The sequence below is a fragment of the Eschrichtius robustus genome, chromosome X, assembly GCF_028021215.1.
Source record: "Eschrichtius robustus isolate mEscRob2 chromosome X, mEscRob2.pri, whole genome shotgun sequence".
Taxonomy (NCBI): domain Eukaryota; kingdom Metazoa; phylum Chordata; class Mammalia; order Artiodactyla; family Eschrichtiidae; genus Eschrichtius; species Eschrichtius robustus.
The window spans coordinates 91,748,759-91,770,682 of record NC_090845.1 but is presented as its reverse complement, the minus strand read 5'-3'; the positions used below and the strand labels follow the sequence as shown (position 1 = coordinate 91,770,682).

The 21,924-nt window shown below is 47.0% G+C and overlaps 1 pseudogene; it reads left to right on the top strand.

The window, feature by feature from the left end:
- The first annotated feature begins 12,677 nt into the window (after positions 1-12,677).
- On the top strand, positions 12,678-20,146 carry LOC137756626 (nuclear RNA export factor 2-like; annotated as a pseudogene).
- The last annotated feature ends 1,778 nt before the right edge of the window (positions 20,147-21,924 follow it).

Genomic DNA, 21,924 nt, shown 5'->3' with positions numbered 1-21,924 from the left:
CACGGCGGCGCGCGTTACGTTACGTACGTCCCACAGCCATGTGACGCCATAAGGTCGCGACCGAGGGGGGCGCCCTTTCCGCGTGTGGAGAGCCTGCCCAACGGTGGGTAGCTCGGCTTGGCCTTCTGAGGAGTCAGACCGAGAGGTGAGGACCTTTAGAATTAAGGTACTTGTCCTGGCTGAGGGGGAACTTTGATGAGGCTCTGGCTCCGATCCCAACCTTTCCCCCGACTTTCATATTCTGCCACGGTAGGCGGTAGGCGGTAGGCGGTAGGCGGGTAGGAGGGGCGCCCGCCTGTCCTAGAGGTTTACTCAGAATTGGCGGGACAGCGGGCGGCAGGCGTTCATGGGCTGCTCTCGGCAGCTCGGCTCGGGAAACTGGGTGGACCCCTCCCTTCCCCCTTCCTTCCCAACCCCCACATTAAAGCCCTACTCTTGCTTATCTCTCTTCCGTATTCCTATTCACTGCCTGCCATGTGATGGCATCCTCTGCCCTCCTCTGACCACGTTTGTTATTAAGAACACCAGAGAACTCCTAGATGCCAGCTCGGATCGATGATTTCAAATCTGATCGGAATTTCTGTCTCTTAATTTGTTCCGTAGAGAGAGGCAAGGAGAGAGACTTTTTTTAATTTGATATTTTTTCAGTAAAAGTGTGAAAGTAGCCAGCACGTTAAGGTTCAGAGTTTGTTTTGTGTATTTGCTTTGCTGATCAGTAGTTTTTCAAAGTGTGTGTGGGGTGGGGTGCCATAATCTTTTTCTCCTTGGACTCTCTAAACGGCTTAAATTAGTCCAGCCAGACACCACTGGCTTCTGACTTTCCTCCTGATTTTCTAACCATTCCTTGTTACATTCCTTGAAAGCTCTCCCCTTTCCTTCATGTGGGAAAAAAAACAGTGAATTTATTTAAGAAAACCATGTTAAGTAAAATTATAGATGATACATTTCATAAAAATCACGTAGATGGTACTTAATGAGTAAAATGCAGCAAGAAAAAGATGGTGTTTACATTTGTGAGGGATTTAAATATTGTTTGAGAGATGGTTAAAGGGGTGGTATATATATATTTTTTATTATATAATAGCCATTTCTTTCCTCTCATTTCAGCACTTTCAGGTTTGTTCTACAAGACACTATGTCTGAGAGACAGCAACAACAAAAATGGTTTTATCCATTGAAGAAATACGGGACATACAAAAATGAAGGTAAAAAGGATTTCTATATTGTCATATTTTTAAGATAATATGCCACTTGAATCTCAAAGAGAAGGGTAGTGTCTTAGCTTGTTCAGGCTGCTGTAGTAGAACACCATGGACCGGGTGGCTTATAAATTACAAAAATTTATTTTTCACGGTTCTGGAGTCTGTGAAGTCCAAAATCAAGGCACCAGCAGGTTCAGTGTCTGGTGAGAGCCTGCTTCCTGGTTCATAAAGGGCTGTCTTCACGCTGTGTCCTCACGTGGCAGAAAGGGCAAGGGAGCTCTCTAGGTGCTCTTTTATAAAGGCACTAATCCCATTCATGACGGCACCTCCCTCATGACCTAATCACCTACCAAAGACTCTACCTGCAAATACTGTCACCTTGGAGACTAGGTTGGTACATAAACATTCAGTCTGTAGCAGGTAGTTTCGTCAAGCTCTATGGGAATGGAACATTTTTCCACAGACCACTGGAAGTGCTAGTGTTCCTCAGAAAACATTTTGGGAAAGCCTGTTCAAACTAAGTCTCTTCTACCGCATTAATACCTTGTACCTTTGTTTACTAAGAACAGTGTATGCTTACTAATAATTATGATCTGTTCTTCTCATTAAGAAACTACTTATTGCTAACTCATTTTCTCTTATGTCATTAGTCATTCTCTCTTTTGCTTAATCTTTCCACTTTTTCATTCTTTACGTATAACCTCAATTTATGTTTCTGATATCATGATGGCAAGAAATAAATGCATAAGTGCTAGTCATTAGGAAGCCTTCAAAATAAAATAAAATGCCCCACTCTTGAAAAGACGATACAACTTACCCGTAAGGATGAGTGGATGAATAATAGCTCTCATTTTATACCAATTTTCCACACTTTTTCAAAACTAGTTTGTTATTATTATTTAATAATTATAGCTGCCATTTTTTGAGTTCCTGTTATATGTCAAGCGCTGTGGCAACCTTGTCATACCAGCTTTGTCATTTAATCCTCAGAAAAATCCTGAGAGGATGTTATTTTAATTTACAGATAAGATACAAGAATCAAGATAGGCTAGATTATGCTGTGGTAATAGACAGTCCCCGTATCTCAGGGGCTTGTTCCTCACTTCGACTACATGTCCATGGCAGGTGCATGCCCCTCACGGGATGGTGGACAATGGGGGTCTGAGCCATTCTTGCTGGAATGACTTGGAGACCCAAAGTGACAGAGCAGCCATCATCTAGAGAGTTGTCAGTCCCTGTGCCTGAGGAGAAGAGGACCCTGCAAGGTCTCAAACCAACAACCATATGTTCTGGCCCAGAAATAGCACATGTCACTCACAACCCATTAGCCAGAACCAGTCACATACACAGCCCTGCCCAAACAAAGGAGGTCAAGAAGTACAGCTCTTCCAGGTCCCGGGAACAGGGACAAATGGAAACCCATGGCAAACAGCACTACCGCATGATGAAATTGAGGCTCAGAGAGGTAAAATACTCGCCTAAAATCACATACGCAGTAAGTGACAGAGCACATTCTGGATATATGATTTCAAAGTCCGTGCTCTTTCTGTTCCTACTCCTTTCTATATTGTATGCTGTCCTCTTCAATGAAGTTCATATGTACTTATCATAGCAGTTCCTTTGCTTCAATGCTGCAGTTCCATCTCCCTTAATCATCTGATATTCCAACAATGGATTTAATTAAACCCCCCACATTGGTAAGCCACAGGTCTTTTCCAAGTAATTAAATGTACTGGGTATTTGGATATCTGTGCTATTCGAGGATAGCAATTATAAAAGAAAACATGACGGTAGATGAAAAGACTGTGGATTTGTCACATACTTGATACAAATCATCTCATGCGTTTCCATATTGGCAAGAAAAAAATAATAAAAGTAAGAGCCAAAGTTAATGAAATCGATAACAGATATGGAAGAGTTGAGTAAAAATGCTAGATGTTAGTGCTTTCAAAATATAAAAAAATAAGGAAAGCTTTGGCAGTACGGGTCAAGAAAATTAGAAGGCACAGATAAGCCACTTTCGAAGAAGGTGTCTTGCTTGTACTGACAGTAAAGATTTAAAAGATAATATCATGAAAAAGATATGCTGATAATTTGAAAATTAATACTAAATGGGTAAATTCTAGAAAAAAGAAATTTATATTGGGGAAACAGAAAATATTAATATTGAGCTTATTCTTGACAAAGCATGCATGAGAAGGCAAAATTACTGGTGAATCTTAATTAGTTATAAAAATGCCAAAAATAGAAATAAGATAATGGCAAACTTAATCCAGCAATGGCTAAAACAGATAATACAGCAGGGCAAAGTTGTGTTTATACCAAACTTGCAATGTTGGTTTAACATTAGGAGATTCATAATGTAGTTCAACACATTAATAGGTAAAGGAGCAAGAAAAGGATGATTATCACAAAGATTCCAGAAAAAACATGCATGCAATAAAATTCAACAACCAATCAAGATTAAACAACCACAAAAATAACTCTTAGCTAACTGGGAATAGAAAGATATTTCTTTAAAATGATAATGTGTACTTTACAAAAACTACAACAAACACCGTACATAATAGTGAGACATTAAAAGCATTCCATTCAAACTCAGAAGAGGCAAAGATGATTCATATAATCACTTCTGTTCCACATCTTACTGAGTCTCCTAGGCATTGCAGTAAGCCAAAATACATACATACATTAATTAATACATGTGTAAAAGTGAAAGGGAACAAAACTGTGAGTATAATTGTCTTCATATAAAACTCAAGAGGACCTATGGAAAATTATAATAATAGTGATTAACCAGTTTATTGGATGCAAGACTAATATACACGAGATAATTGCACGAAATAGAAAATAATATTTTCATTGTGAGTATACCATTTACGAGAGCAAAAAAATTGGTCCTGTGGAATATACCTCAAGTTGGCTCAGCTGGCAACTATTCCAACACTCATAAACACTCTTACATGTTTTCCTGTACTGTAGAGACCTGGAAAGCTAAAAACAAGAATGGAGACCTACGTTCGTATGTGTGTGTGTGTGTGTGTCTGTGTGTGTGTGTGTGTGTGTAGGTTTCCTAGACCCCCTTTTGTCTAGGGTCCCAAAGAAGATCTCTATGTATCAAGCCTATGCACCATAGTGAAACTTGGAGGTGGAACTGAGTAATGTGGGAGCCACAGGCAGGATCAGCTTTGTATGATGGGAGAGGTCTCTGGCTTTTACGGGCAGCCACAGCAGAGTGCCTAGAATTCAGTCTCTGTCATACATGTTGGTTAGCTCATAGGCAGCAGGGGTGTTTCAGCTATACCAGTCCCATGGTGTGAGGGGGCTTCCCCTGGCTGTGCGGCATCCAAGCCCACTTTTCTGGCCCTCACAGAATTTTTGTAAGCTGTGTGATATGTTTTATTAAAGATGTCTTATTTTTATAAAATAGCTAGAATGAATATCTGGCATAAGGAAGTGGGAACTTTGATTAATAGAGTACTTGACACCAAAATTGGTTGCAAGCAAAGGGCCCTGAAGGAAGTGGGGGTCGGGGATAGGTCATCCAGTCTAGGTGGATCTGAAGATAGTAAGGACCCAGTTGGTAATAGAGGATGAATCATTAGTGTTCCATGGCACACAATGGTGAAAGAGTTGCAGTTGCGTTACTGGACAGAACTTGGGTCCACTCACCTGCTGCGCAGCAAAACCAATCTACTGACACTGGGTTGTTGGTGAAGGAAAGTACAGTGTTTATTTTCTGGGTGCCAAGCAAGGAGAACTGGCTGCTTGTGTTCAGAAGACTCTAACTCCCTGCTGACTTTCAGGGAAGGGTTTTAAAGGCAACATCTGGGGTGAGGGCTGCAGGGTGCATGACTTTCCTCTGATTGGTTGGTGGTGAAGAAACAGGGTGCTGTTTCAGGGATCTTAATCATCAGCATTCTGGCTCTGACCAGTCTGGGGTCTGTGTGCTTGTGGTCAGCATGGAGTCACCGTCCTCCACCTGGGCAGGGGATCTTAGTTTCTGCATAGCAGCTCAAAGATATGTATCAAGTTGTTATCTCTTGAGGAGAAACTAGGACTCTGCTTTATCACTGCACTATTGTTTCTTGACTGCCTTTCTTTCTTTTTTTTTTTTTTAACATCTTTATTGGAGTATAATTGCTTTACAATGGTGTGTTAGTTTCTGCTTTCTAACAAAGTGAATCTGTTATACATATACATATGTCCCCATATCTCTTCCCTCTTGCGTCTCCCTCCCTCCCACCCTCCCTATCCCACCCCTCTCGGTGGTCACCAGGCACCGAGCTGATCTCCCTGTGCTATTCGGCTGCTTCCCACTAGCTCTCTGTTTTATGTTTGGTAGTGTATATATGTCCGTGCCACTCTCTCACTTCGCCCCAGCTTACCCTTCCCCCTCCCCGTATCCTCAAGTCCATTCTCTAGTAGGTCTGTGTCTTTATTCCCGTCTTGTCCCTAGGTTCTTCATGACCATTTCTTTTTAGATTCCCTATATATGTGTTAGCATACGGTATTTGTTTTTCTCTTTCTGACTTAACTTCACTCTGTATGACAGACTCTATGTCCATCCACCTGTCTACAAATAACTCAATTTCGTTTCTTTGACTGCTTTTCCTTTGTTTCTGCATTTCCTCACTTCCCTAACTAGTAACTGCTTGAGTCTGTTCTTTGGAACTCAGGGAAGGCCTAGGAGGCCAAAGCCTTTTTCTACAGACAAGAAACAGGGAACACAGCGGGGCTTTTGTACCCAGGAGGGCCCTGAAGGGTTCTGTTCAGTGTCAGTCCCCCCTTTTCTTTGATACTCCTCAATCCTGAGGGGATCATGAGTGGAACAAGAGAGGGAATAAAGTTTTGGATAGAGAAGTTAATCATCAACCTGGCAAGGGAACTCGGTTTTAGGGGGACTCGGTTTCAAGAGTTACCACCTGTGGTCACTTGAATTGAAATGCCTTTGAAGTCAATGTGTTGGTGGACCAGGCAGCTGCTGTTTGGGACCCAGAGGACACTCCTTTCCCCCACAGCATTGAGAAACACATTAGTGTGGAGGGCATCTTCATCTGTGAAGTGTTCTGAAGTGGCTGACTTGTGTAGGCCACAGATGAGATGGGAGATTCTGCCATTGACATGGTCACCCTCATTTGAGTGGAGATGTTGGGGTTCTGGTGTTGCAGGCCCAGTAGGAGCACTTAATCTCCTGCCTCAAGGTGAGTGCTGTTTACCTAATAAACAGCAAGGATGGAAGGGTAGTCACATTGGTTTGACCTGTAGCAACCTCTGAAGGTGGCTAATTGATCAACAGATCCCTTGGATCTTGAAATATCTGACATACTCCAAAGTTGCATTTGAGCAGTGTAAAAATAAATAAAATATAAATAAATATTTGTAATAAAATATAAGAACATAAAAATAAAGAAATCAAGCTCTAGGTCTGGTGACTTGACCTATCTTGATGGCAAATGGTAGTCCCTTACTCAATTCCCACACTTGAGCCAGAACACCATGAATGAGTGGACTACTGAGGAAGGACCCTATGGTGAAGTCGCAAGTTACTGCAGTAAATCTTCTTCCCAGCCTTAGCCAAAGGGACCGTCAGCCATTTACCACAGTTACTGTGCATTTGCTTTAAGGACACTTGCTCTAAGCCAGAGCTCAGCAAACTCCCTGGAAAGGGCCAGGTGACAAATATTTGAGGCTTTGTGGGCCAGTTTGTCTCTTCCGTAACTACTCAGCTCTGCTGTTGTAGAGCGGAAGGCTCCAGAGACAAGTATGGCTGTGTTCCAATAAAACTTTGCATATGGACATTGGCGTGTGGATTTTAAATAATTTTCACGTGTCAAGAAATATTATTTTTGTAACCATTTAAATATGTAACAACCATTCTTAGCTTGCAGGCCCTAGAAAAACAGGCCACAGGCCAGGTTTGGCCCATGGGCTGTAGTCTGCCAATCTCTAATTTAAGCTAATGGAATCACTAGGTCCCTAAAAGAACAGAGTGGAAAGCCAGCAAAATGAGGTGGCATCCGTTCCTAGGGTCTCTGGCAAGCATAAACCAAAAGCTGATACTTTAATACAGTAGCTTTCAACTGTGGTAGCACACTGCAGTCACGTGGAGAATTTAGAAAATGTGGGTGCCTGGGTCTCAACCCAATTCTGCTTTAATTATTGTGGGTATAGCTTGGAGCTGGTGGCATTCTCAAACTCCCCAAGGGGCTCTACTGTGTAAACGAGGTGGAGAACTACAACCCATACTGTGGGATATTACTCAGCAATAAAAATGGCAGGAACATAAACGGATTTCAAAAACATGATGCTGACTTTAAAAAGCCAGACACAAAGGTGTGCAGTATGTATGATTCCATTTACAAGAAATTCTGCAGCAGGCAAAACGAATATACAGGGACTGTGAGCAGATCAAGGTTTATATGGAGCTGGGAGATGGAAAGGTTAACTGGGAACCATTTGGAGTGTGGTATGTGCTTTATATCTTGATTGAGGTGGTGGTTAGCTCTAATCCCTGATTTTTACATGTAAGTAATTTGAGATCAGGAGAAGTCGGGTGAATTGTCCAAAGTGATGTAGCTTAATAATCAGAGAGAAGACAGGTGGATCTGATTATCAGTAATTGTTTCTGTTATGCTAGGTAATGAGTCAGTAGCAATAGTGCTTCCCCCCAAGCCCGTGGCAAAACCCTGACCCAGCCTTTTATACAAGTAGAGCAGGGACATGAAAGTACACCTCTTGTGCATTCCAAACACCTACTCATAAGCACAGTTGACATTCTCACGTGTTCCTTTATGTTGACTTCTTTACGTTTGTATTTACATATCCAAACAAAAACTTTTCTTAATATTTCCTTTTGAGTAATCACACTCTAATGTACAGGTTTAAAAAGTATGGTAAAAATACGTAACATAAAATTTACCATCATAACCATTTTTAAGTGTACAGTTCAGTACTGTTAAGTTGATTCACATTGTTGTGAAACCAATCTTCAGAACTTTTTCGTCTTTCAATTCTGAAACTCTACACCTTAAACAGCAATTCCCCTTTGTCCCTTCCCCCCAGTCCCTGGTAACCCCATTCTACTGTCTGTTTCTATGAATCTGACTACTTTAGATACCTTTTTTTTTTCAAACCCATGGACTCTGTTTACTATAGTTTTCCCAACTTTTTAAAAAAATATTTATTTATTTATTATTTTGGCTGCGCTGGCTGTTTGTTGCAGCATGCGGGATCTCTAGTTGCGGCATGCAGGCTTCTTAGTTGCAGCATGTGGACTCAGTTGTGGCATGCAGGCTTCTTAGCTGTGGCATGCGGACTCTCAGTTGCAGCATGCTTGCAGGATCTAGTTCCCCGACGAGGAATTGAACATGGGCCCCCTGCAATGGGAGCATGGAGTCTTACCCACGGGACCACCAGGGAAGTCCCTAGAAAACTTATGTAAGTGGAATCATACAGTATTTGTCGTCTCATGACTGGCTTATTTCATTTAGCGTAATGTTCTCAAGGTTCATCCATGCTGTAGCATATGACAGAATTTCCTTCCTTTAAAAGGCTGAATAATATTCCATTGTATATATATATATACATATCAAAATTTGTTCATCCATTTATCCATTGATGGGCATTTTAATTGTTTCTACTTCTTGGCTGTTGTGAATAGTGCTGCTATGAACATAGATGTGCAAGTACCTCCTCAAGATTCTACTTTCAGTTCTTTTGGATATATACCCAGAAGTGGGATTGTTAGGTCATATGGGAGTTGTATTTCATTTTTTTTGGAATCTCCATACACACGCATAAAGAATGAATGGGTCAAAGAAGAAGTCACAAAGGAAATTAGAAACTACTTTGAGACAAATTAAAATGAAAGTCCATCATACCAAAACTTATGGGATGCAGCAAAGGTGTGCTAAGAAGGAAGTTTATAGCTTTAAATGTGTACATTGAAAAGACAAAAGATCTCAAATCAACAACGTAACTTTACACCTCAAGAAATTAGAAACAGAAGAATAAACTAAAGCCAAAACTAGCAGAAGGAAGGAGATATATAAGAGCAGAGATAAATGAAATAGAGAAGAAATACAACAACAATAGAAGAAAAGTAAATGAAACTAAGAGTTGGCTTTTTGTTAAAGCTACACAAAATTGACAAACGCCTTAGTTAGACTCACTAAGAAAAAAAAAATAGAAGACACTCAAATAATTAAAATCAGAAATGAAAGAGGGACATTACAACTGATACTACAGAAATTAAAAGGATTATTAGCGAATACTGTGAATAATTGTATGCCAACAAATTGGAAAACCTAGAAGAAATGGATAAAGTCCCCCAAACAGACAATCTAGCAAGACTGAATCGTAAAGAAATACATAATATGAACAGATCGATTAATGAGGAGGGAGATTTAATCAGTTCTCAAATATCTCCCAGCAAAGTAAATCCCAGGACCACATGGCTTCACTGGATTATTCTATCAAGTACTTGACAAGGCGATGTCTGAGATTGCCTGTGTCTGAATCACCTTGATGAGGGAGGTCTCTAGCCCTGTTTAGGCACCCGACATAGTTGGTCAGCCGGGGGACTACGGTAGCTGTTAGCTGGCCCCCTTCTACGCTTTCCCCTTGGCAACGTTATTTCTGAAGGAATGTGGGTTCTTGCAAATGACTCTGACTCTTCCTATACACCATACATAGACCACATGCCCTTACTGCTCCCTTTAAACTGTGAATTTTTCCCTTTCATTGCTGGATTTTCCTGAAAACGAGTTGGTTGCCCGGCATTCTCCAAAGGTCACCAATAAGGTTCCTCTTTGTTGTTGTTATTGTTGATGAGTATCATTATGAACTCCTGGCTTTTGAACATGTTGGTGGGCTTCAAACCATTGTTATGTGGTGTTGAGCAGAGGAGTGAAATGATTTGACTTGTGCTCTGCTGCTGGGTTGAAAGCAGACAGGTAAGGGAGCCAGGATGAAAGCAGAGGGGCCAGCTGGACAGCAGTACAGTCCAGGAGATAGATGTTGGTATCTTGGCCAGGGTGGTGGTAATGGAGGTGGTGAGAAGTGGCTGGCTTCTGGACATACTTTGAGAGAGGGGCCGAGAGAATTTCCTGACCAGTTGGATGTGGAGTGTGGGAGACAGAGAGCACGCCAGGCCCCCTCCGAGGTTTGGGGACCGAGCAAGTGGCATTTGTGGGTCCAATGCCCTATCTGTGTTTACTTTCACTTCCAGTGCCACACAGGGAAAGTCCCAAGGTTGTGAGTAGCAGGACTGCCCTGACAGCGGGCCACACAGGGAAAGCAACGGCTCCTCAGAGGAGTTCATCTGAGGCCTGGTCGTAATCACTCCATCGTGGAGCGATCAGCCCTGGACGGATCTTTACTCGTAAGCGTGCCCTGAGACAACATGGAATAGTTAATGTACAAAAGGCACAGCCCACAAACCTGGAGAGCCTTAAGTATTACAACCCAAAGGAAGCTGGTTTCTAACAGTGTAATTACCATAATCCTCCCTCCCCACAAGCCACTGGTATGATTATCTGCTGGTTCCCTGTTTCAGTGGAATGTGTTAAAAATAAAATACCCTTAGTGAATCCACCTATGGGGAAGAGAATTGACACGATCTTATTTCTGCAGGTGCCGAAAAACTTCCAAATCTTTTCCCATGGTGAATTAGATATGTTGGAGGGGAGAATTTGTGGGCGGAGGGGTGAACAACAACACAACTCCTAGGAGTGAATAAAAGGTGAGGTATAACCAGGACACTTTCTAAGCGTGCCTGTGGCTTCAGTATCCAATACAGTAGATGTCAGAGTAAAGAAAATGAACAAGAGCCAAAGAGAGGCCTTACAGAATGATGAAAGGATCAGGACGCCAGGGAGACATAAAGATCCTAAATGTGTACGCACCAAACAACAGAGCCTCAAAGTACATGAAGCAAAACTGGTGGAGCTGAAAGGAGAAAGAGCCAGATCTATAATTACAGTGGGGGCCTTCCACACCCACCTCCCTCTTAGCAAGTGACAGAATTACCAGAGAGAAAATCAACAAGGATATAGGAGACCTGAATAACACAGGAAACTAACGAGATCTGCATGACATAAACAGAACAGTCTGCCCAACAACAGCAGAGTACAGTTTTTTTCCCCGAGGGTCTCTGTAACATTCACCAAGTTAGACCATCTCCTCGACCGTCAGACAAGCCTCAGTAAATTCAAAAAGAACTGAGGGACTTCCCTGGTGGTGCGGTGGTTAAGAATCCGCCTGCCAGTGCAGGGGACACAGGTTCGAGCCCTGGTCAGGAAGATCCCACATGCTGCGGAGCAGCTAAGCCCGTGCGCCTCAACTACTGAGCCTGCGCTCTAGAGCCCTCGAGCCACAACTACTGAGCCCGCGTGCCACAACTACTGAAGCCCTCGTGCCACAACTACTGAAGCCCGCGCGCCTAGAGCCCAAACTCCGCAACAAGAGAAGCCGCCGCGACGAGAAGCCCGTGCACCACAGCGAAGAGTAGCCCCACTAGCCGCAAGTAGAGAAAGCCCGTGTGCAGCAACGAAGACGCAACGCAGACATAAATAAAGAAATTAACTTATTAAAAAAAAAAAAAGAAGAATTGAAATGTCCCAGAGTGTGTTCCCTGGCCACGATGGAATCAAATTAGAAACCAGTAATAGAAAGCAAAAGAAGAATCCCTAAACACTTGGAAATGGTGGCTGACACATCATTCCAGGTTATCATTCACACCCTTGTTATAGAAGAGCTGAAGTGAGGAAGAGTTGCCTGCTGAGCTGAAAGGCATTTCAGGCTGGCCCAAAAGAGAGCTCACCCTGGCTCTTTCAAACAGAGTATTGTTCAGGGCAAAGCTGGAGGGAGGGAGACAGTTCAGGAGGCTGTGACATCAGTGCCACCTGACATTAAAGCTCCTAGTGCACTGGCAAAGGAAGTCCAGCTAGCTTGCTGGTTGTTAGTGGAATCGGTGTGGTGGCTGATTGGATTTGGGAAGCACGAGAGAGGTATTGGTGTGGTTGTTGGAAAGTCCTGAGAGAAGGCAAGATTCGGGTGCCTTCCTGGTACATATATGACTGGTGTCCAGTCTAACCCATGGACGCATACACCTCGGTTCCTTATCAGTCCTGCTCCACTGTGTTAAAAGTTTCAAGGCAGTTGTCCTCTCCTCCCTCCTCCTTCTCCTTCCTCTTTCTCCTCCTTGTCCTCCTCTTCCTCATCCTGCTCCTCCTCGATTCTTCCCCTGATAGTGCCATCTGTCGGATAAGGCTGTCCTCTCTGCACAGGCAGAAGATTGTCCTTTCTGAGGTTTGTGGGATTGGTCCCTTAGGCCAAGTTGGCACTTTGCCTGCCCTACCATCCTGTTACCTAAGACATGGTACATGGTAAGTGCACCACAGATGTGTCTTCAAACTTGTATTTTTGTTCCTCTTTTCAGAATACAGTGATGGTGGTAGACCACCTCAAGGAAGAAAGAAAGGTTGTAGTTCTTTCCCAGGTAATTCTGGCAAGAGGAGCCCTCATTATGAACACAGTGGGGGTGAGCCTCAGCCCTCACACCTCCAGGAGGATGATGGAAACGTGGTGAAGAGGGATGTCCAGGAGGACCCCGAAGTAAGACAGTAAGTGACCAGGCAGCAGGGTTTGTACACAGCAGCCCCTGGGACTATGCACCTCTCTCACTCTCCGTGGACTTGTTCTTCTTCTGTCACTGCAAAACTGAAGCATGCTAGAAGTGAAATAATGGTTGAGCGATCCTAATTGTAGTGCTGGTGTCAAAGAGACGAGGGTGTACAGAAGACTTTCTTAGCACGTATGGCCACTCACCCTCCTTCTCTCCACATCCCCCCTGCAGCTCTTCCTGTACCATCCGAGGCAACGAGAGGACAGTGAGATGGCACAGTGAAGGCCACATGCATATGACTGTGTGGGGAAACAGAAAACCTCTGGAGAGAGAAATGCAGGAGAACACACAAGACGGAACCCCAGGGAGCTGGTTCAGGGTCACCGTGAGTATCCTGAAAAATGGATGGAATGTGCAGGAGAGAAAAGTCAGGGGGAGTTGTGTTGGTCTCATGTAGAGATGCTGGTTTATTTCACTGTGGACAGCTTGTAATCTGTCCTTTTTATGACCAGGAGTTAACAATCTTGTTCATCTAAGGGCAGATTCAGAGAAGCAGTGTAAAGGGAACAGGCTGACTGTGAGGAGAACGGAGGAGCCTGTCTCAGAGCAAAGATGGAAACTACTGCCAAGGATATGGAGCAACTCCACGTTGGAGGTCTCAGTTTGGCAAGCTGAGTGTGGGAGATGGAGGGTCGAGCCTCTGGAGACCTTGTCTGAGGGGCAAGCAGTGTCTGCACTGGGTAGGATCTCCTGGAAATTTATAAAAGGAAGATCATCTCTGACACCTTGATTATTTGGAAGAGAGTTTGACTGGAGAGAAAGAGTATTTAGGAAATCCATATTACGCACACCCATAAGAAATCATGCCAGTGGTCCCTTCTTTAGAAGCCCTGTCAAGCTCAGTAGAAGGCCGGAAAAGAACAGGAAAAGGTTCGTCCTCCAGCCTAAATTCCCTGTTGTCTGTCCTCTCTCCCATCCCTTCTTTTCATCCTTAGATTCCTTGTGGGATACAGTATGACAGGACATGGCTAATGAACTCAATCCAGCGCCATTGCAGTGTCCCCTTCACTCCAGTGGACGTAAGAGAGGATGCCGAAGCCAGACGCGTGGGCACAGGGAAGGGGGAGAGAGAGACCTGGTTCAGCAGGGTCTGTTGGCTTCTGATACTATTGCTGTTGCATTCAATCCCTGTAGTTCCACTTTATTCACAATGGGGCTGAGTTCTTTGTCCAAGAAGCTAGCACTGCCTCTGCATTGATGGATGTCAGCAACAAGATTTGTGACGAGGAGAGCCGAAAGGTGTGTGTCGCGGGCATTACCTGTACCTCATCCTGAGGAAGGAGTACAGGCCAGGGGCTGGTTGTCTTCTTTGGAACTAGAGTTCCTGGTGCTTACCCCACCTCTTCTTCCTGCAGATACCTGTGTTTGTCAGCCCCTCCGCTGCTCCCTACTCTGTGCGGGATAAGTTGAAGCCAGAAGAAATGGAGCAGCTAAAGGTAATGCAGACTCAAGGCATGTTGTGTGCCAGCGCTCAGACCCACCTCTCCTTCCTCCAGGCCCCTGTCCCCCTCGCCCCCGATTTCCCTGCCACCACCACAGCCTCTGAGCGGCTCTCTCCATCTCTCTCTCCACAGCTGACCTTGCGCAAAAGATTTGATGTCTCCAAGCAAGCTCTTGACCTCCGGAGGCTCCGCGTTGACCCAGGTACGGCTGACAGCAGTAATTCTAGGGCGGGCGACGGCAGAGGGGTCTTCCTAGAGGGAGACTTAGGGATGGTAACGTGGGGCGGGGCTGTTGCTGGCCCCAGACCCCACTCAGCCATCTGATTCCCTCCCATCTCCTTCCTGAAGGCTTGTTGGGCCATGATATTGATATAATTCTGAATCAAAGAAGCTGCATGGCTGCCACCCTGCAGATCATCAAAAAGAATTTCCCTGAGGTGAGGCTGTAGGCCCAGTGCTGGTATTAGGGTAGGGGGTGGAAGAGATGGGGTGGAGGGCAGATTTGTCTCCAAGGTCCTAGATAGTAACCTTCACTCTACCTCTTCTTGCCCCAAAGCTGTTGTCCTTGAACTTGAGCAGCAGCAAACTGTACCAGCTGGATGGCCTGTCTGACATTATACAGATGGCCCCCACGGTCAAGATCCTGAACCTCTCCAAAAATAAGGTGAGAAGAGGGAGCCAGATCAATGTTGGGTTGAGAGTAGGGGGGGGGGCGTGTTAGTGGCCATCAGAGCGATGACAGGAGGCAGGTGAAGGTACCTGTGGGGGAGGGAGGGGGCTGGGGATGCAGAGATCCGGATGTCCCTCTTTCCCTGGGATTCCTTTTCCCACTTCCGCCCCATATTTCTCAGCTGATGTCTGTGTGGGAGTTGAGCAAGATTAAAGGGCTGAAGCTTGAAGAGCTGTGGCTGCAAGGGAACCCATTGTGTGGCACCTTCCCAGACCAGTCCACCTATGTAAGGTCAGTGTGAACACCCTGTCACCCTTCCTGGTGACCTTCACCCATGGGAGCCTAGACTATCTGTGACAGTGCCCCTTTGCCAAAGGTGGCAGCCCTGGTCTTCTGGGAGGATCACAGGCCCCACCTTCTGCTCTCTCTGTGCCTATCACCGGTGAGGAGTTTCCTTCCCCTGACCTGCTCACCTCTGCAGGGGCTCTGGGGTCTGTTTCCAGCTCTCTGCGCCCAGCTATATTCCGCCAAGGCCTCCCAAGAGTGTGCCGCAGGAAGCAGGGCTTCTCCTCCTCACCAGGACCAGGAGCGACCAGCCTTGATCCAGATGCTGGCGCCCTGGACTGAGAAGGGTCCTCCAGTCCAGGGCCTCTTGCTGAGAGAAGCCTTCCTTCTTCGTGCTGAGATGGCGTTTGCCTCCCCCGTTCTGAGAGGGGCCCTCTTCCCCTTCCTCCAAAGGGGTCCCCCCTCGTCTCCCAGGTTGACATGGGGGCTTTCCTGCGCCATGCTGAGGGCTGAGGCCGTGGGTGGCTGCTGTCATGACATCCATTCTGCTGGCCCAATGTCAGGAGCTGGACCCTCCTCGGGAAAAAGCAGGGCTCCTTGAGTCAAGGGGCCAGACGTGGGCCCCCGCCAGTGATCAGAGGGCTTCCTGAGGCAGGAGTGGAAGGCAGAGGGCAGAGGTGGTAGAGGAGACAGAAGGACAGGGCTCTCAGGGGCACTTCCCATCCCTCCCTGCACACGTCACATCATCCCATCTGGTCCTTCACAGGAGCCCTGGGCAGCCTGAGACAGGTACGATTCCTCAGATAAAGAACGAACTCAGACAGGTGCAGGGGTCATCAGGAGAGAAGGCGGTGATCATAAGACTGGGCCACGGATCCTCAGCCCCATACTGAGCTGGGACCTGACCCTTTCCTCATTCTGGGGGAGATGTGCCCCCATGGCGGCCCTGTTTCCCATGCCCAAGTCTGGCTGAACTCACACAGGTGACAAAGTTTCAACCAGCATCCAGTGGGGCCCCAGCCCAACATGTGCATATTTTCCATTCCTACCTGGTGTGTCTGGGCGATTCTGGGGCAGGTGAAGAGCCGCAACAGGGGCGCCGTTTCCCCTTTCTTCTCTCTTCTTCCCTGACCCCGACCACGGGAGAGCTTCTTTCCCTTCCCTTTGCTTTCTCTCTCTCCCTTGTCTCTGTGCCCCTATGTCTCTCTCATCTCTCCCCTCCTACCTTCACTCCCTTTCTGCCTTCATCCCCTCCATCTCCCTCCCTGAGCCCCACCTCACTCACCTCCCTGGCCCAGCATCCTGGGCCATCCCTGGGGGGTGTCCGGGTCTTGCCAGAGTGCTGGACCCCCAGTGAGGTAGCAGAGCCCCGGGCTCCCACCCCATTCCCTCTTCTCCCCACAGCCTTCAGTGGGGCCCTGGAGGAAGGAAGGGAGGAGAAGGAAGCCCTGCAGTATGGGTTTGAAATGCTGCTCCCTGTGGCACTGGAGAAGGGAGTGCGAGTAGTCTGGGTGGGAGCTACCCAGGCGAAGGAGAGGAAGGGAGGGAGGGAAGGAATATTAAAGTGAAGGTATTGAGAGAGATGAGGAGGCAGTGCCTTTCAGACAGTAAGATGACAGATGCTCAGTGCTCAACAGGGAAGTGGACCGAAAACCCTTAAAATCAGAAGCAGAGGTGGGCAAAGGGCGCTGCTGGATGGGCCAGAACACACTGATGTCTGTTTATGGTATTACTGTTTTAACTCAAAGGAAGCATTGCAGCCTTGAACTATCAAGCACCTCTTCTCTATTTTTGGTTTTGGACAGGGCCATCAGAGAATGTTTCCCGAAGTTGTTACGCCTGGTAAGTGCCTACGTAAATCATTGTCTCTTACGAATGTCGGTGGCCTCTGCACCTGCCCTCAAGCCCTTTGGGTCTTGCCTAGATCACATATTAGCATCAGAACCTTAACCATTTTGGGGGGCATGGACTCCTGAAAATGACATGGATAGACTTGCTGGAAAAATACCCATAAATACACACACGCACACACACAAGTTGAATATAACACTAGAGAGAGACTTCCAGGACCTCATGATGAAGACATCCAGTGTAAGCTTTCCCATGGAATTTCCAGGGCCCTTTCACACCTGACCTCTGACCCTCACCCTCCTGGGCCCATCCTTTTCCCGGATCATCCAGGGCCACTCCCCTGGTCTCCACTCCTGACTTCCTCTTCCCTTCTCCAGGATGGCCAGGAGTTACCGTCACCAGTTACCGTTGATGTTGACACTCCCTACGTAGTAAAGCCCTGCAAGGTGAGGAAGAGGATCAAACAACATTTGGGGTGTTGCAGGGAGGCTTTATCCACTGCATAGTCTCAAATGCCATTTGATTCCAGGGCAGCTACTTTGGATCTGATAAGCTGAAGAGACAAGTCCTGCAATTCCTGCAGCAGTAAGTACCTCTGGGAAGCTGAGCAAGGGGGGAGGGCGAGGACAGGTGAGGCCACCTAAGCACAGGTCTGCTCAGGGGAGTTTCCAAGTCTCATGTGAGGTCCAGACCACAGAGATAGACTGTTCTCATTGCTCCCCCTCAGGTTCTACTTGATCCACGACTATGGAGACCGACGGTGTCTCGTGGGTGCTTATCACCACAGGGCCTACTTCTCCCTGACCATTCCCTTCCACACCGAGGACCCAGCCCCGTGAGTATCACAGCACAGGCTCTGCTCCTGGGCCATGTGGCTCCCCAGCCGACACGGGCCAGCTCCTGCAAACACCCACCACCCACTGTTGCTCTTTGTCTCCTAGAAGCAGCTTGTGCGAGTACTTCAAGGACAGCAGGAATATGAAGAAGCTCAAGGACCCCCGTGAGTGTGTGATGGGAAGACTGGGTGGGAAAGGGCGGTGAAGGGGTCAATCATAGGGCCCAGGGCGTGGCAGCCCCTGACCTTCGCCCGCTTCCCCTCCCCTCATAGACCTGCGGGTCCAGCTGCTGAAGCACACAAAACGTGTCATTGTGCACACCCTCTGTGTGTTGCCCAAGACTCAGCATGACTTAAGCTCCTTCGTGGTGGACACGTGGTTCCAGACGGTGAGCGCCTGCTTCCTCCCTCGGGCGGGCCCAGGAAGCCGCAGGTGGGTAGAAGGCGGAGGTGGTGACTGGGCACCTTGGCTCTTCCCTTTCAGGAAAGGGTGCTCTGCTTCTCTGTCAACGGGGTGTTCAAGGAAGGTGAGTGTGTGTAGAGTCCCCTCCCCAGATTCCCCACTGCTGCCTCCCCCTGGCCAGGCTCATTCCCAGAACCACCCAGCTTCCCTGACCCCTTCCGTCCCCTTCCCTTCCCTTCCCCTTCTCTTCCCTTCTCTTCCCTTCCGTTCCCTTCCCTGCCTTTTCCCTCCTTTCCCCTTCCCTTCCCTTCCACTCCCCTCCCTTACCCCTCTCTGCACTTCCCTTCCCTTCCTTGCCCTTCCCTTCCCTTACCTGCCTTTCCCCTCCTTTCCCCTCCCCTCCCTTTCCTCCCGTTTCCTTCCCTTCTCCTCCCTTCCCTTCCCCTCCCTCCCCTTCCCCTCCCATCCCTTCGTTTCCCTCCCCTCCCCTCCCCCCTCCCCTCCACATCCCCTCCCCTCCCCTCCCCTCCCTCACTGTGTTCTCCAGCCCTCAGGCTTCCCACAGACAATCCAGGTCTGAGCTGTGTCCATGCCTTGTCTGCCCTGCAAACCCTGGGCGTTGGGGACACAGGCTGCGGAGTTTGGTGGCTGTCATCCCAGATACTCACTCTGAGAACTTGGGCCGTTACTTAACCTCTCAGTTTCCTCATTTGCAAAATGGGGTAGTAGTATCCACCTCTTGGGCGGCTGTGAAAAACGCATCCCGTGAACCTGTGTAGTGGTTGTCAGGGGCCCTGTCACTGGGCGCAGACTGCTCCTATAGTTGCCCTCCCGATTCCCGACACCCTGGCCCCCGTGAACAACTGCCCTCTCAGCATGAGTGTCCAGTCACAGCCTGACTGGGGACCGCCGTGTGAGCGTGTACAGCACGTGTGGCTCTAAGGGGTACTGTTGTTTGTTTGCTGTTGAAGTGGAAGGAAGTTCTCAGGGCTGTGTGCGTGCCTTCACCCGGACCTTCATCGTTACCCCTGCCAGGTACTCCAGGTGAGAGCCCTGTTGTGGGCGGGAATGCCCATCCCCGCCTGCGCTCAGGGGCTTGGGAATGTGGTGGCGGAGACCTTAGGTTTACTCAGTATTGTGGAAAGCCAGCGGGAAGATCCCAGGAGCAGTCTAGCCTAGTGGTGAAGAAGAGCATGGGCTCTGGAGTCGGCCTATGCGTTCTCTCCTTGTCCCAACACTCACTCGCTGTGTGACCTTGGTCAAGTCACATGACCTCTCTGTGACTCAGTGTCTTCTTCCGAGAATGGGGATCAGAGCGTCCACCCCTTGGGCTGTGGTAAAGGGTAAATGCGAAATTGCCCGTGGGTTGGGGATAAACCTATAAATCGAGTGAAGGTGGTAGACAGTCTCTCCAAAGGTGGGCTCTGTGGGGAGGGCCAGAGGTACCAGTCAAGGAACCTGGGAGACAGACACAGGAGGGGCGTGGAAGGAATCTGGTTGCTGAGTGCCAGTGGGAGCAGAGTCAATATTGGGGGTGTGGGTGTCCATCCAGCACTTGTCTGAGGGCCCATTTTTCCTTCAGTCTGTACATCGTGAATGACGAGCTGTTTGTGAGGGACGCCAGCCCCAGTGAGACCCAGAGTGTGTTCTCCATCCCAGTGCCTACGCCCACCTCCAGCTCCATGCACACCCTCTCCCAGGAGCAGCAGGACATCATGCAGGCATCCTCCACCCCACCTGAGGTGAACCTCTAGTGGAATCAGAAGTGAGTGCTGGGTTTGCGTGGGCATAGGAGGGAGCTGGGAGGAGTAGAGGAGTGATTAATGGGAACTTGAAGCTAATTTGTTGTCCTTGTTTATTTCAGTCATTTTTAATCTGAGCATTTCATTCGTGTTACATATGAAACTAGTTATTTTGAGCAGCCTTGTATTATTTTTATTAATTTCATGGATGCTGCTTCTGTATTAACAGACAGTTGGGTGTTCAGGAGTGTGCATGAGGTTCATTCCACTGTATATGTCACAGTATATGTGGAGGGGGAAAAAAATCATTACCCCAAAACATACTACCCAAAGGTAACCGTTGAATGTTTTCATCTTCATCATATCTTCCTGTAAGTTTGCTTATGTAGGTGTTTACATATTTATTATGCACGTTTATATATTTGTATATGTATCTACAGAAAATGAGGTCTCATCATGAGAGAGAGAGAGAGAGAGAGAGAGAGAGAGAAGGAAATAGAGAGGCAGAGACAAAGAGAAAGAGAGGCTTTTGGCTGAATGGGGAAGAGGGGTCCAAAGAGGGATTATTTAATCTTCAGTGCCTTGAAACTTGAGCAAGTTAACAGCTAATGTGAAGGAGCCATCTCAGCTCATTTTTAACTCTTAAATTTGCCCATATATTAATTTTCCTTCTTATCGTATTTCTACTACAGAGCTAATGAGACACCTCAAATGGAACAGTATAAATTTTAAGCCCAATATATATTTAGTTATTAGTGAATGAAAGAATGGACAATTGTATTTCAATGAAATGGTAGTACGTTTTAGGTTTTTGTCTCACAGGGAGGCAGCAGATGGTTGAAACTGTGGTGTGACGTGGCTGGATGACGCATGAACTGAGGACCCCTGCACTGTTGAATGGGAGACAGGTCTAGAATTTTCCTATAAACGTATTAACATGCGGAGCAGTCCAGGAGCAGCAGTTAGGCAAACACCACAGCTTGCTGCCCTGGTGCCACCTCTCACTGAGCTCACCAGGTGAATCAAAGGCAAGCCTGTCTTCCCAGCGTGGGGAACTGGATTAGGGTCTGCTCAGAGGCACGATGTTGGGCAGCTCTTAGGAGCTTCTGAGTCTCCCAAGAAACTAGAGATCCTTCTGTCTTTAAAACTTCGAACTCAAGGCATACCAGAGAGAGATTTGCTTCCGTCATAAAGATATCGATATTCTCATTAGGAGAAACAATGAGAAACACCTTTCCATAATGCCTGCCTTAGCCCCAGGTTTTCTCATTCACCCCTCAGGACAGCTCTGTGTTAAAGATGAGTCCCATTTCACAGATGACAAAGCTCCTCCTCATATAGCTTCTGTCACCTATCCAGATAAGTGGGAGTTTGGGAATGAGGTTCCATCCCTCGCCCTCTCTAGAGGACAATGGAACAGCCTCCCTTTTAGACAGTGGGCTTCTAGGGCTGGAGAAATGGTCATTTTGTTCTCCCCTGATATAACAGGCCCAAGGGGTACTCCCTCAAAACCCCTATTGATGAATATGATAGTGCGCATACATGTGCACATGCATTCATTAACTTGGAAAAGCGTTCATTGTGCTCAATTTCATGGGGGAGATAAAGTAGAACCAAGTGGAATTGACAGCGTATCTCCGTGTGTGTGTGTGTGTTTGTGTGTGTGTATCGATGGGCTGTGTATAGGAAATGTATAAAGTCATTAGTGATAAAAGTACAATATGTCAGGTAAAAACGTGGAGATGACATACCTCTGAGAGGCAGGCACTTCCTTCTTTACCACAGAGTCCCCCTTCCTTAGTGTG